Raw genomic sequence first — 16,853 nt, forward strand, 5'->3', positions numbered from 1 at the left:
CATTGATGGGTCCATTGGCTTCCACAAAGCCAGAACTAGATGAAGTTTAAGGCTTCTTCCTGATCTTTGATTCTGCTGTCTATGTGTGAAAGGAAGAAGGAACCCTCCAACGAACTTGATACATACATAATCATTTCTGGCTGGTAATAAGTTGGAACAACTGAAGGTCAAGCCAGAAAGAAAAGGAAAAAAATAAGTAAAGCCATTAAAGAGCATAGATGTCAATGCAAATTTTAAAAAAACAAGCAAAAATGCTGTGGCCTTAAGTAATTTGAAAATTTTACAAGGCTAGGTTGTAAATCTTCTGTAAAGGTTAGATAGTGATTATCTCTTGCCAATATATATTGCAAAGTTGTGTGAATGAACCATGCCAAAATATTAAAAATCATATACAGTTAATTTTTAGTGATTTTAAAATTATCTTTTCAGGGTATTAAAATGTATATTTCAGCTACAGAAAGTTTTCAAATTACATTCATACACTGAGGTTTTGTATATTACTATTTTAAAAAAGGTGTCAAAGTAAGGTTAAAGAATAATTTTCCTTGGTTCTTTCATTGAGCTGGAACAAAACATTCCCAGAAAATTTGTAAAACAAAAGGAGATATAGCTTGAAAATACTGATTGCATGAAAACATGGCTTTTATTAATTTATTTATCTTTTGGAGGAGGGTGTTCCCCTTGAAGTAAATGAACTGTGTTGATTTATTTTTTGTAGAGCAACCAGACCTAGGCTCCACTAATTTTAAAACCTCCATAAAAGCTTTGCAATATCGATTCATGAAGTCGCAAGTCAAGAAATGATAGTTCTCATCCTTGGAGCACCACTGGAGAATTGTGATACCTCTCAGTTTCAACTCTACCTCAATACTGAAAGGAAGGAAGAGGAGGAGAAGGGGGGAGGGAGGAGGAAAGGAGGGAAAAGGAGAGGGAGAGAGAATTCTTTCTATTCTTCCCTTAAACAATTGGTCCAAGATGATGAGAAAGGAGTAAGGCAGACTTCCTACTTTGAATGCTTAAAGAGAAAAATAGAATATAGAACGTCAGCTTCTTCATTGTAATGACTAGTGTGATTCTGTCTTTGCTTCCCTGCAAATGGACAATATTTGCTGAGTTGAATTCAGTAAATAAATCCCATGACCACTTGCCATACTAATTTTGCTTCTCTTATCAGAATTTTTTTTATCCAAAAAAAAAATTACCGAATAGGCTATATCAGGCTTCGAATATTTGAAAATATCTGAGGCAGTATCTGGGCTTTAGATTCTTCATGTCCAAAAGGCTGATACAGTCGTTTTCAAAGGAACTGTCTAGTTTCAAGCCAATGTCACTGCAGGCTTGAAAATTGCACGTGCATGAGAAGAAAATAGGGATTTCATCATCCCACTTAATGAAAAATCCCTTGTAGACCTGTCTATTTCCCCCTTTATGACCACAGGAGACCCAGAGAGAACTGACTTATCCAAGGTCACACAGGTTATGAGATAGTATTTGAATGCAGTCTTCTGACTCCAGATTCAATCTGTTTCATCTATACCACTCTCTTTCATAGTGATGTGAATTGGGAGTTTTAAATCAGGCTTTCGGTCCTGGTTCAATCACTTGCTGAGTAACATTGAGAAATTAAACCTCTGCCTCAATTTCCTTATTTTCAGTCATACATGTTTAGATTTGAAAGCAATCTGAGGGATCATCTAATACAAATCCCCTCATCTTATAGGTAAGGAATTTGAGATCCAGACCAACTAAATGAATTGTGCAACATAACACAACTAATTAGTGGTAAAGATCGAAATTGAATTCTTTCCTCCTAACTCCTACTCAAATGCTCCACATAAATCATTGTGTAATGTGAAAAAATTAAAAAATATCTCTCAAAACTTTTCTCAGTGAAAAATTCATTACATCTATTATTTTTTTTCACAAAGTTCTATTACCCTATAAATCACTATTACTCACACTTCCATTCATGAGTGTTAGTTTTCCATTAGAAGCTGGAATTTCCCTTACGAATTTTCCTCTTCATCCCTCAGCTTCTGAATATTCCTTTTCTTAGGAAAAAAGCCTGCCTTCTCTCTTTTTGCTTCCATTTCCTTTCCATTAAATGCAGCACCAGGTTTCCCCCCTTTATTTTCTTTCCTTTGCCTCAGACCAGCTCTCAAGTTAAGAAACTTGTTAATTGATAGTGGCTTCCTTATTCACAGGGGGTAAAAAAAAAAATAACTTACCTTAAGGCTATGATTATTATTATTGCCCCCTTATTCCACAGGCCTACTATAACTTCCCCTGCTTCTTAGAGAACTGTTCAGGAACCCAAGCAAGTTGCAGAGCATCTCTTCTTATCACTGACCCTTTTCTGCACCCAGCTGGTCTCTTTTATAATTGGAATTCCACCCATAATGAGCCACAGCTGTACATTTTGCCCACCCTATAACTAGAGACCACTTTAAAGAACAGGGTCTCCATCCTGCTCCAATCACAGTAGGACACTAAGTGGGAAAGGTTACACTGTCCCTTGTATACATTTAGCACCACATCATGTAAAGTAATGCCTGGTGAGCAGAGGAAGCTGGGTGCCATTTTTGTTTTCCTCTCTTAATTTATCTCTGTGCCGTGGGCCAAACAGCACTTCTCAGGAACTGAGTTGGTTTAGAGCTTTATGAAGGCTAGGAGAGAGCTCAATACAATCACAAAATTTTCAAGGCTCACAAAACTTGCATAATTACACTAGCTGCTGGAGCCTTCCGGCTCTTTTCAGATATAATGACAATCTGGCGAATTTCCCACTGGTTTAATCTATAACTTCAAAGGCTCCTAAGGCAGTTACAATTCTTTTGTTTGCTTTTCAGGTGACCTACAACATTCTTATTGACCAGCCAAGTTTTCAGGTTGATTAATTAGAAAGGACCAGTTTTAATTTAGGATTTAGGATTTTTATAAAAACTCTGCTACCTATATAAGCACATGCACACATATACACATGCATGCATACACATACACACACACACACACACACACACACACACACATATGCACAAACAAAAGCACACATCTCCATCACTAACTTTCCCATCTGTCTGGAATGCTTTTCCTCCTCCTCTCTGACTCTTGACTTCCCTACCTCAACTAAAATCTCTACCTTCTACAGGAAGCCTTTCCCAGTTCCCCTTAAAACCAATGCCTTGCCTCTGTCAATTATTTCAGATATTGTGCTTGTTTGTATATTATTTGCATGTCATCTCCCACATTAGACTGTAAACTCCTTGGAAGCAGGGATAATTTACCTTTCTTTAAATCCCCAGCACTCGGTACAATGCCTGTTGCGTAGTAAATGCTTAATCAATGCTTATTCATATATACACACAGATATAAAAATAATTTTCATATCACATATTAAGATTTTTAACCACCCTTGAGTTTATATTATGTAGTATCTTTTTCATTTTAGGGCAGAAGTTACATAAAGTTACAAAATATATCCTTTCTGAACTTTTTTTTTCCTTTCCATCTTCTTTCACTTGCTCTTTCTATGACTCTTTCTCACTTGGTTATCCTACCTTCTTTGCTCTCTAGTTTCTGTCTTTTCCCTTCCATTTCCTTCCTTCTTCCAGACAAAAGGAAAAAAAAAGTAAAAATTCAACTTAAGAAAAATACATTAAGAAAGAAAGGTTTGGGGGAAAAAAATCAGTACCATCACTTGTACAAAGGTATAGCAGTGGGATATGATGTGTTAAATACAAGAATTAATTAGGAGGTCAGTTTGACTGGAATGGAGAGTGCATGCCCTTGAAAAATGTGTGTATCATATATATGTGTATGTGTGTGTGTGTGTGTGTGTATGTACATACACACACACAGAGACATATCACATTTTCACATATGCACAAGAAGTTTCTATATATCTATATATAATATGCATTGTGTATATAATTTCTGTATTATATAGCATTTGTTTTATATATGTGTGCATGTATATGTGTGATTGCTTCTTCACAGTTGATTTTAGTCCATTAAGAGAGTTCTTAAGTCTTTATACAAAGTATGGTATTTTATTGTTCCGATAATGGGTCACGATAAATAAAAAATAATTGCAATACGAATAAATAATATAAACTCCTAACATGTAATAATGCATAAACATTATAAAATTCCTTATTTACTGCCTTCAGCTTTCCAGTTTCTCTAAAAATATGAATGAAATCTGGAGAAATTACAGGGTATCAAATCATTTACATCTAGTAGAAATCTGTAGTCCAATTTGAATTGCCAACAAGGGAAAATAGTAAACAACCATTACACAGATGACCATTAGGGAGGGAAAAAATAAATACCTTGAAGTGAAAAACTGTCATTGAGGTAAAGAAGGAAAAGATCTAAAACAATTTTATTTTAATATTTTTTTATTTTGAACAGAAATATGGTAATTAATTAATTTTGAATCAGAAACATTTTTAACATTATGGGGCCATCAGTAAGGACCTTAATGGTATGACTACATTTATAAACCTCTCCAGATTCACTTAAATGCAGAAAATGGAAATAAAATAATCTAATAAAAACACGTTTTATTAAATGGGTGATGAAATCTAAACCATGTAGAAAAGATGGTTCACTAGCTCCAGGGACTGCTAAGACAAGCTACAATTTGTAAGTAGAAATACTCACACGAACACTAGAATGAAGAGGCCACTTTCTTTTTCTGGACCAGAGCTATGATTTTATTAATATAAGGAATGTCCAATGAGGAAAATAAGAAAACAGAACATGATCTGTTCTGCAATTTATAGTCTTACATGTTTGGGATGTTGAAAAGTTAAGTGACTTCTCCAGAGTCAAATAGTCAGTATATATTGGCAAGACACTTAAACCTAGATCCCTTCACTCTGGTGTCTGCTAGATAGCTACTATGATACACTGCATCTCTTGGCTAGATAGTGGTGATCAGACCCATACTCCATTAAGGGCCATGAAAGACATTTTTTTCTTTTTCCCTAAATTCAGCTTAGACTCCATTCTCATCACTATTATCACCTTGCCCAAAAGAGGACTAAGTTAGTGACATAGATGGTGTATGTGGCTGGAAATCTACTACTATACATATGATATTTGCAAATACAAAGAATCCAAGACTGATTTTGACATGAATAAATAAAAAAAAGGAATAAGTCTAGAGTCTTCCCTCTTCCTCACTAAGGCCTTATATATAATCCTTTTAGAAGTCATTTATTTTACCTCCATCAAATGTCTTTTATCCATCCTGAACTCCCCATCTGCCCAGCATCTATCGTAGTTCAAGCTTTTATCATATTCTACTTAGACTATACTAATAGTGTTCTAAGTGGTCTCTCTGCTTTAAGTTCTAACTCTCTCCAATCCATTCTCCAAATAGATACAAAATTACCATTAATAAAACCTAGTTTTGACCATGTCACTCCCCAACTTGAAAAATCTTCAGTTATTCCCTATTGCCACTATGATAAAATTAAAAATAAAATAAAATAAAACAGTTTGGGATTTAAAGCACCTCACAACGTGACTCCATCTCTATTTCCTGTCTAAGTTCATATTACTCACACCATGCACTCTCCATTTCAATCAAACTAGTCTTCTAATTATTCCCTGTGTGTGAAGGGGAGTAATTTATAAGGTCAGAAAGATAGATCGGGGATAGGTTGTTAAGGATTTTAAATGTCAAACAGAGGAGTTCATGTTTGATCTCAGAGGTAATAAGAACAACTGAAGTTTATTAAACAGGAGGTTTACATTATCAGAAGTGTCTATATGTGCATGTGTTTTTATCAATAAGACTTTTTTTCTATACAAAAAATAAATGTTTAAACAAAAGAACTACAATCACATAATGACAAAGAGTTTCTTGTTCTATTTTGTTGTTAAGGAACAGTAGACTGTAACAATTGTTAGACTCTCCTAGCGGGCTGATATTTCAAACAAAAATATGAAACATTTTGCAAGATAGCTACATATGCAATTGGCATTTATCTCAGCTCTGCTATGCTATCCTCAAGGTCCATGTTTTCTGGAAAGCCAGCCAGGGATCAGGCTTCTCATTCTGCTTCTGGTCATTTTCTCTTCCAAGGAGTATTGTAGCAATTTTAGGTAGCATCTCGGATAATTCAATCAGTATCACCTGTGGGACCAAGGAGTTACCACTTCAACACTCAATATATCACTAATGTTGAAAACAACCATATGATGATCAATATTTGTTAAGAACATAAACACACACACACACACACACACACGCACACACACATGCACACATACACACACAGTAGAAGAGGCATCTAGAGCTTTGAAATCCAGCTCTAGCTCACCTAGGAAGGCAGATGTGCTGGCTACAATGTATAAGCACACCATCATTTCTTTTACAGAAATCTGAGAGACACAGAGACAGAGACGAGACAGAAAAAAGAGAGACAGAGACAGAGAGATTATGTCACGTATCCCAGAGATAGAAAGGAGGAGAAAGAACATCAGGCTTGCCTTTTAAGAAAATAATATTGGCATCTGTATAGAGGATTAATTGTAGAGAGGAGAAACTCAAGGTAGAGTGACCAAATAGCAGGCTATTTCAATAATCCAGGGAAAAAGTGAAAACAACCTAATCTAGTATGGTGGCTGTGTGAGTATAGAGAAGATAGATAAGACACATGATTCAGAAAGAGAGAGAAATGACAACATTTGGCAAATGAGTAGGTATTTAGGGCTGAGATAGAGTTGGGAGTTGAGAATGAGGCAGAGATTACAAACCTAGGTAATTGGAAGCATGATGGTTCCCTAAACAGAAAGAAGGAAGTTCTATTTTTTTTGGTGGGGGAGGGGGTTTAACTGAGGAAAATATAATAAATTAGGCACATGGATCAGTCTATAAGTTAATCAATTTAGCCTTAGGAAGGATGCTAGTGACTACCCCAGGCCCTGGCATCAGAAGGGTATAAATGGCTGATCCCAGATAAGCAAGGGTTAAAAATGGACAATTAACTCGAAAGGGTACAGTTATCAATCACAGGATGGGGATAAAAGTTGCTGATTATGCTTCTGCTCCAGTTCTGTTCTGTTGAGCACTGAGCATCTCTATTTTTTCTCCCCCCATGAAGATTTGCTCAACATGATACAACCAACATGAGGGGGAAGATTCACAAAGTCTGAGATGTCCAAAATGCCTCCTCTTTATTATTGCTTTCTTCCCCTGAAGCTCTGTTCAGAATCAAAATGGTTGTTACTCAGGGCATGTGTTTTAAAGGTTGAGCGTCTCTAGAATATCTCCCCTCCTCTATTTTACAACTCTATTGTTCTAAATTTCCCCATCAGTCTTGTTTTCCTGTTCCCACTTAAACTAGGTGGTATGATGGTTAGATTGCCAGACTTGGAGTCAGGAAGATCTGAATTCAGATACTGACCCAAACATTTACTAGCTGTATGACCTTGGACAAATCACTTAACATCTAATTGTTTTAATTTTCTCATCTGTAAAATGCCAGTAATGATAGCACCCACTTCTAAAGTTTGTAAGGATCAAATGAGAATATAATTGTGCTTAGCACAGTGCCTGGTACATAATAAATGCTCTATAAATATTACTTACTACTACTACTACTAGTACTACTACTACTTACCATTCCTACTACTATGACTGCTACTACTACTACTTCATTATTTTGACTAAGCTCCCTTCAGGTACTTGCCTATGTACAAAAATAGGAACTTAAGGGTTGTACCAACAAGTGACAAATGTCCATCACAGGAGTTTGTTATGGTAAGTCTCTGCCATTCTGAGGTGCCATGCCCATCTCCTTGGAGAAGAGTGCTTTGAATTCTGGCTACTCTGTTCCATAGAGATAACACAGATGCATTATTGTAGGGAAATTTAGGAGACCATTGGAAGGACTTCGGTGTTTTACCCACTTCAAAGTTGATAAAGATGGATTACCTTGGGGTTACAGTGCTCAGTATATCTAAGTGCTTAATAGTTTGGTGGTGCTAGGAATCCAGATGACAATTCTGTGAAACTTGAACTACTTCCCAGCCGAAGACAGTAAAAGCCCTTGATTTAGTTTGTTGTTACTGTTGTTGTCAAGGTTACAGAGGATAATTCAGAGAACTGTAAGTAATGGGTCAAGGACGATGGACTGCATGAGTCCTGCTAATAAGATTTAAATGAGGGGCAGCTAGGTGGCACAGCCAATAGAGTACCGGCCCTGGATTCAGGAGGATCTGAGTTCAAATTCGCCCTCAGACACATAACACTCACTAGCTACGTGACCCTGGGCAAGTCACTTAACCCTGTTGCCTAGCCAAAAAAAAAAAAAAAAAGATTTAAATGATCAGAGGGAAAGTACATATAAAACAGTATAGCTTCAACTAATAATGTGTGAGTGCTAAGAACAGAACACTATTTACTCAGAGCTGAAAAGATAGACAGAGACACACCTATTGGCCAGAGTTTAGAGATAATAAAAGTCAGGTATGAGACTAGGTTGTACTTTTGTACTTGTAGTTGAGGGAAAAACAGGGCAGGACAAAAGTTTTAGTAACTTTAGAGCAAGAAAAGCTAGTCAAAGAGGTGTTACAGTATTCTTTTACATTTGTGGAATAGATGGGTATATGTATGCTAGGTTTATTTGAGTGGAGAATATAAAAACTAAAGTCCATTAGACAATCATTAAGAAATGGAGTCAAGGAGAAGAGGTAGGTAAGCTATCCTAGATCACCACAAAAATCTACTGATTTTCCAATTTTTCTTGGGATTTTTCCTCCTGGGTTAATAGGAACCCTATGCAATAGTGACAATGAGGTTGAAGATATTGAATGTCCTGCTATAGTTGATAATCCAACCATTTTATTAGGAAATTAACATATGTAATTTGTTCTTAAAATTTTAAAAATAATAATAATAATAATAATAATAATAATAATAATAATAATGATAATGATAATAGCTGTTGTTGTTAGTAATTTTTAAGGCTGGGCCTGCCTCTCTCTCCCAATCTAGAAGTGTAGGGGCTACTCAGAGGCTTTGTCTTACTCTGATCATCATGGGAAAATTGATCTGATCCATTGTTGCCTTGGACCAATTTGCCACTTCCTAGGCAACCTGGTAGTGCCTTACTCCAAGGAACTCAATATACTTATGTCAAACTTAATATGGACATCTGAGCAGTTTAGACAACTACAGCTCAGAACTCCTGTACTCAAGAAATCTGCCAGCCAAAAAACCTACCCAGTAACAGAGGTTACAGGCATGTGCCACCATGTACTACCCATCATACTCTACAGTTTATCCAGGTACAGGGCTCTATAGACAAAATGATAAGGATCCAATTTATTTGGGTTATGTCACAATGATTCTGCCTATTATCAGGAACGAATAATGGGTCTATTGAGCCTAGTAAGTGAGATGGCTATATGGCATAGTAGATAAAGCACTAGATCTGGAGCTAGGAAGAGGAACTCAAATCCTGCCTCAAACACTTAATAGCTAGAGAATTTGGGCAATCCACTTAGCTATTTTCAGACTCAGCTTCCTCTTCTATAATATAGAGGTAATAAGAGCCCCCCCTTGCTGATTCCAAACCAACACCAGGTAAGCTGTCAGAACCCTACAGCCTCCAACTGTCAACCAGGAGGAGATCCTGAAGGCCAGGTGGTAGAGCTGGCAGCCACCAACACCTGGACCTCCGAGTGCCTCAGTGAGAGGGGGGGAACTGTTGGAAACCAGCTCAGAAAGCTACCAGGTGCCACGGCACTCTATCCCAAAGTAATCTCCCAGTGCATTAGCAGAAATGAGGGAGCAGCATCGCAAGGGGCCCCAGGCAGATAAACACCCTGCAGCACCCATCTAAAAGGAGATGAAGAAAGTTAAAGGAAAGGAAAAGCAGACAACCTAGAATTGCCTGAAAGTTCCAGCCTTGCTGATTCCAGCCCAACATGAGGTAAGCTGCCAAAACCCTATAGCCTCCAATTGCCAACATAAGAGGCCTCAGCACACAAAGCCAGTGACTAAGACCTAGGCTCCCAACACAAGAAGCTTGGATCAGTGCCCTCTGTGCCCCAGCAGGAGAGCTCAATCTGTTTAAAGGCCAGGAAATAAAGAAACACCATGAGTAAAAAGAAACGTACCATAGATTCATAATATGAGAAGAGTGAAGATCAAGACAGAAATTCTGAAGAGGAACATTGTCAACAAACCCACACGTGCAACATCAAAAAGGAATATGAACTGGTCTGAAGCCCAAAAAGCCTTCTTAGAAAAGCTCAAGAAGGACTTTAAAAGTCTAATGAGAGAGGTACAAGAGTCCTTTAAAAATACAAATGGCCAATTAGAAAAAAAGGACACTGAAGAAAACAAGTCCCTAAAAAAACACAACTGGCAAACTGGAAAAAAGTACACTGAAGAAAACAAATCCCTTAAAAATACAATTGGCAATTGGAGAAGGAAGTACAAAAACTAACAGAAGAAAACAATCTGTTAAAAACCAGAATTGGACAAATGCAAACTAATGACCCTATGAGAGAGCAAGAATCAGTCAAACAGAAGCAAAAAAATTTAAAAAAATAGATGAAAACGTAAAATACCTCATAGGTAAACAACCGACCTGGAAAATCAATCCAGGAGAGACAATTTAAAAATCATTGGACTACCTGAAAATCATGATGAAAAAAAGAGCCTGGACAGTATCTTTCAGGAAATCATAAAGGAAAACTGCCCAGAAGTCCTAGAACCAGAAGGTAAAATAACCATAGAAAGAATACACCACTCACCACCTGAAAGAGATCCCAAATTGCCAATGCCAAGGAATATAGTAGCAAAATTCCAAATTTACCAAATGAGAAGATGCTGCAAGCAGCCAGAAAGAAAGAATTTAAATATCATGGAGCCACAGTCAGGATTACATAGGACCTTGCAGCTTCTACATTAAAAGACCACAGGGCATGGAACATGATATTCTGTAAGGCAAAGGAGCTTGGATTGCAGCCAAGGATCAACTATCCTGCAAAAATGAGCATGATTTTTCAAGGGAGGAGATGGATATTCAATGAAATAGGGGACTTCCAAACCTTACTGATAAAAAGACCAAAAGCTCAACAAAAAATTTGATCTTCAAGAAAGACATAAAAAAGTAAATGGGACAGAAAGATAACAAAATGTTGTTAATAAGGGTGGACTGTTTACATCACTACAAGGGAAGATGACACTTGCAACTCTTGAGGACTGTATTGTTATTACACCATGTTAAAGGAGTATACATAAAGGGGGTGGATATTAGTTGACTTTGATGTAATGATTTTAAAAAAAAGCGCTAATCAAGTGGGTTAAATGGATCCAAGTAAGTGCATTAGTCTGATCTTAGAAAATGTACTGAGAAAGGAGGGGGAAAGGAGGGGGAAAGGAGAAAGGAGAAAGAAAAGCATAAACGGGGGGGAAAAGGGTGGAGAAAAAGACACAGATAGTAATCATAACTGTGAATGTGAATGGAATCTTTTTTTTTTCTCTTCTGATGGGTTTTGTTTCCTCTTTCTGATGGTTCCTCCTATTGGTTTTGTTTTTTGCTTTCAGCTTCACTGATGTGAGGGTATGTTTGGTGGGAATGTGGATGTGTGGCCTATGTTGGATTGTGCACTGTCTTGGGGGAGGTGGGGAGGAAGATTTTGAACTCAGGGGCATATGGAAGTTATTGTTGACGGATGAAAATAAATTAATACAATAAAAAAGAGATAATAATAGCATTTACCTCCCAGGATTATCGCGCGGAGCACATATGAGAATTACAAACTATAAAGCACCATGTAAATATTACTTGTGATGATGACAGATGATAATGATGATGATGATATCCAATACCGGAAAATATCTCTCAAGTTTCTGCCTTGACTGAGGCCATCTTTAGTGTATTCAAAATATTTGCAGGATGCTAAAGATAGTAAATGACGGATGAACATCTAAATATCTTGAATATACCATACCCCCTCTATAGGTGGTCCTGAAAACATAGAAAGGAAAGAGTATTTGCAAAGAACAATAAAGAATTATAACAATCTCTAGATCAAAGGTGAATCCAGGGAAGATCAAATTTAGATACCCTTTAGTAACTGAGGAATACAAGACTAGCCTTAGGAGGAGCTTAGTTCAAGTACAGTTTGTTTCTAATTATTAGTGAGATATGGAATATGCCTAAGGAATGACACATATTCAACAACTCTCAGACTTTTTGAGAGTGGAGGGGGACTTGAAGTAGTACTTGAAGAGGTTCTTAGCAGCAGGCCCGAAATCCACAATTTGAAGTTTTGGGCTTTGAAGTGGCTTTTCATTGGTGATTTCTGAGACCTTTGGTTTTGGATCTTGAACACATAAGAATGGGCAACAATCTGGTAACACATGATTGGCAAGTTATAAGTTGAATGTTGCCAGCCAAGTATGAGTAGTATTATTGTCCAATTAGCAATTCAGTGTGAATTATTAACCAAAGAAAATTGACTTGTAAGCTGCTGGGATCATTCCATAAACATTGTGTTTCAAAGAGAGACACTTGTGATCCTTAGGTAAAGAGTAAAGACAATTGTTGTCAAGCTGGGAATAGCAGTGCAAGAAAGTACTACTGAGAGTTTAGAGATTTCTTCTGGACAAAGTAGTGAAAGTAAATGCTGGAGAAACAAAGCAAATTCCTTGATTTAAATTGTCCATGGAAAATGTACAGCTAAAGAATAGGGCTCTTTTTTTTCCCTTTATTTTTGGTAATACAATCAGGGTCACACAGCTAGTAAGTGTCAAGTGTCTGAGGTCAGATTTGAATTCAGGTCCTCATGACTCCAAGGCTAGAGCTCTATCTGCTGTGCCACCTGGCTGCCTCTAAGAATAGGGCTCTTTAAGATATGCTTTAAGTGAAGAGAAAGAAATATGATCCTTGGTGGCTGTAGCTTAGCTTCTATAAAGTTCTTGGTTGCCAAAGGAGTGGTAGAAACTGGACCTCAACAATACCATTCTGTACAACAATATAAGAAGTAGCTAGGTGGTGCAGTGGATGGAGTGCTGGGCCTGAAGTCAGGAAGACTCATCTTCCTGTGTTTAAATCTAGCCTCAGACATATACTCGCTGTGTGACCCTGGGCAAGTCACTTAACCCTATTTGCCTTGGTTTCTTCATCTGTAAAATATGTTGGAGAAGGAAATGGCAAACTACTCCACTGTCTTTGCCAAGAAATCTCCAAATGTGGTCACAGAGCTTTAGACACGATGGAAAAACAACTGAATAACAACAGTAATAATATAAGTCACCCTGAACAAGAGTGATTAAGATGGAATGAAATGTACTTCAACGAGGGCCAGTCCAATCAATACATGGGAAGTTGAAACTCAATTATGCCCAATATCAACTGGGTTGACTCATGTTTCTCAATATCCACATGAAAAGGAAGCTATTCATTGTTCTCTTCTTGGAGATAAGTGGCTATACATATGTACCTGGTACAATCTACAGGGATTGAAAACTTTTTAATTGCAGAAAAGAATGTACTTGTGGCTCGTTGGCACACAGGTCTAATCTGTGTTTTCTTCCCTTCTCTCTCTTCTACCAATTATAGGAGGCTCATTGAGTATGTGTGAAGTTGTGATAATCCTCTTTCAAAGAGGGTAAGTAATGAATATCTCTGCTGAGTTTGTAACCATGAGCAGCAGACCAAGGATATCAACCATTTGATTACAATAGACAAGCTCCTTTAGGACAAGGGCTATTTCATTTTTATTTTTGTAACTCTGACATCTAGCACATAGTAGGTATTTAATAGTCTTTGCTAAATTAAATTGCATCCTATGTTAATATATGAAGACAGAGGCAAGCAAGCAAGAAAATGTGATACCTGACAAAAGCTAAGTCGTGATTTGCAAAGAGAGGATGCAACTGTGAACCATGAAAAGAAAAATTAAATACAAATAATATGAAAGGCAATAAGCAAGGCTTATTGAAATCCTCTAAGACCATAGAGAAATGAATTCCAGCTAAAAATTAAGGTATAACATATGTTTTCCTTCTTGGACTTATCTTGGAAAGTATTTTTTCATCATTTTTTGGGGGAAGCAGAGGATACAAAATGAAAATTTACTGATGTAGAAATATGGCTTTTAAAAATATTCCTAACAGGTAGGACATGCCTAACCATAGAAGTATTTAATATAAATCTTTAACCCAGAGTTTCTGATTTTTCTTTGTCCAGGACTCTTCTAGATCACAATTCTACTCAATTCAATTAACCAAATATTTCATATTCCTATTATATGCAAGAACATGAGTCAGGAATAAAGACAAAAAAATGCCTTGAGGAGCTTACATTGTACTGAAGAAGTACTACAGGTCCTCAGATTGTTAAATCCAAGGTAATTTGAGAAAAGAAAGATAACTAACAGTTGTCAAAGTTGGTAGATTCAGGGAAGGCTTTATATTGGAAATGTTACTTGAGTTGAGCTTTAAAGGAAGTAAGGGATTTTTAGAAGAAGTGAAAAGTGAATGCATTTCAATCATGAAATATATGCAAAGACAAAGAGACTGGAGAAGACATATAGACTACAGAGAACAACCAATAACTAGGTAGCATATATTATTGAGTGGGTGAAGAGGAAGTCAAACAACTGATATTGAGATATAAAACTACTGAGTAATGTGTAAGATACAGAAGATTATTATTCTTCCAGATTCAAATGGATTTCAAAATCCATAGCATCTTTATGAACATAGGCTTTTTTAAGTCTATGAGAAAACCAATAATGTTCAAGGGAGATGAATGTGTGATATGACATTTTTTTCTGTTTGTTTTTCTGTTTTTTTTTTTTTCCTGGATTGGTTAGTTTATTGATTGAGCACCACTAACCATCTCAGCACCCAGCAGGATCACTTCTTCAGAGGCACCTCAGACTTGGCCCCGGGCAATTGGTCATCTTAGCAAAGTTGTTTTTAAGTGATGTATAAGCAAAAACCCTGAGTCTTGTAGGTGGTGAGCATTCTGTACAAGACAAATGTTCCTGCATTGAGGTATATTAATGCATAGCATATTAATGCACAGCTGGCTAAATGTACAGTGGAGAAAGAGTTGATTTGCTAGTCAATTTTGCCCCATGAAAGAAAATAGGCAAGATTATAGCACCTCCTCCCTACTGGGAAAGAAGCTTGAATCTGGTTCCTGAGTCATGGCATGTTGGCTACTGAGGCATTATGGGATCAGTAATCTTTCTCTCTTGCTTTGTCGAGTTGGAGGCATTATCACTCTGACATTAGAGACTGGCTGTAGTATCTGACAGGCCTTGTACAGTTGGTTAAGGAGCTCCTTTTTCTCACTGTCTGGGAGGAAGCTGGACTTGGTTACATTGATAGTCTTATAAACTCATTCTCAGTAAAGCCCATTTGCATTTTTACCACATGGTAATCTATGTCAATGGTAGACTTGAAGATGAGGGGGTCATCTGTGTTGAGTGAATAGTTAGTCTTACAGTCCTTAAATAGTATGACCACATGCCAGGTGTCTGGCTTCCTAGCTTCTGTAAGACAGTGTGACCAGGGGCATACCTCAAAGTGCATGTTCTCCTTCAGCAGCTTATCATACAGAGTGGTATTTTCCACAGTATGGTAGCCATTGCCTAATCTCTCAGTATGGAGAACATTCACTGCCTGCTGTACAACCTCAGCAGACTCCACTTCTCTGGCATGAACTGTCCGATGAATGCCACTTTTAACAGCCTCCTCATAAGCTTGTAAAAGCCAAAGGAAGAGGCTTCTGTCATTGATTGTTTCATCTCCATCCAGGTCGATGGCCACCACTGTCTTACAAAGTTCCACCACCTCAGGGGACCAGTTGGGCATGTGGCACATGCAGCATAGAATAGACTTGATTTTGATGCGAAAGTCTCACTCACCCTCCTGTAGGCCCTGGCTGACGAGAAACATGGCTTCATCAGGGGTGAGGTCTCCTTCAGCCTGATTCCAAGAAATGGGCTCCACCTTGGAGCTGGCTGACAGGTGGGCCTCTCCCTCACCTCCACATTCACCACACTTGCTTGATAGCCTCCCGGTCACCCGTGATGGCTGGCATGTAGTAGTCAAACTTGGCCAAGAACCCAGGGAGGATTAGGGGCTCATCCATGCCAATGATGTCCCAGAGTTACTCCATTATCTTGGCAGGAAGTGGGATGCCTCTCTTCTTGGAATAGTACAATATGGTCTCAAGCTTGATGACTCCATCCAGATGGACATGAAGTTCTACTTTAGGCTTGTCAAACACTGGCAGCTGGCTCATGGTGACTATCTGCATTCAGTCTATCCATCAGTTCAGCCAGCTCTCTCCCAGGGGGCTCCTGTCTTCATTTTCTGGCATTTTTGAAGCTTATCTTAGTCCTTTCATTCTTAAGGTAAGAAATCTGAGGAAAAATAGATTCGGACTTTTTGATGAAAATGTACTCCATAATATAACCTAAGGAAGTCTTGCTGTAATTTATTCAATGGAGAAACAGTATTGAGACTCATTCCATTAAATTCACCATTCTAGACCAACCACAAAAGGCTGTACGGAAGTATACAAACAATAATATAACAAGGAAATTGAAAACATTTTTGACCAATATTTTAACAATTATTCTTCTGTAGTCTGATGAAATTCTTTTCAAAACCAATTAACATATACATGTTAATGGTTTGTCAGGTTTACCTTTTTTTCTTTTTACATTCATATTATGACCATCAATGCTATTCTAATAGGAGGGGTGGGAATGACTGGCTCTGGTCACCAATGGAAGCATGAATTCCTCATCATAGAGAAAATAAATATAACTAGAATAGATAATAGGAAGAATAA

At 37.5% G+C, this 16,853-nt stretch overlaps 1 pseudogene; it reads right to left on the reverse strand.

The window, feature by feature from the left end:
* Positions 1–15,218: 15,218 nt before the first annotated feature.
* LOC110217769 (adenosine deaminase pseudogene) lies at positions 15,219–16,313 on the reverse strand (annotated as a pseudogene).
* Positions 16,314–16,853: the final 540 nt, after the last annotated feature.

This window comes from Phascolarctos cinereus, unplaced genomic scaffold (assembly GCF_003287225.1).
Source record: "Phascolarctos cinereus isolate Bilbo 61053 unplaced genomic scaffold, phaCin_HiC Scaffold_3;HRSCAF=262, whole genome shotgun sequence".
Classification (NCBI taxonomy): domain Eukaryota; kingdom Metazoa; phylum Chordata; class Mammalia; order Diprotodontia; family Phascolarctidae; genus Phascolarctos; species Phascolarctos cinereus.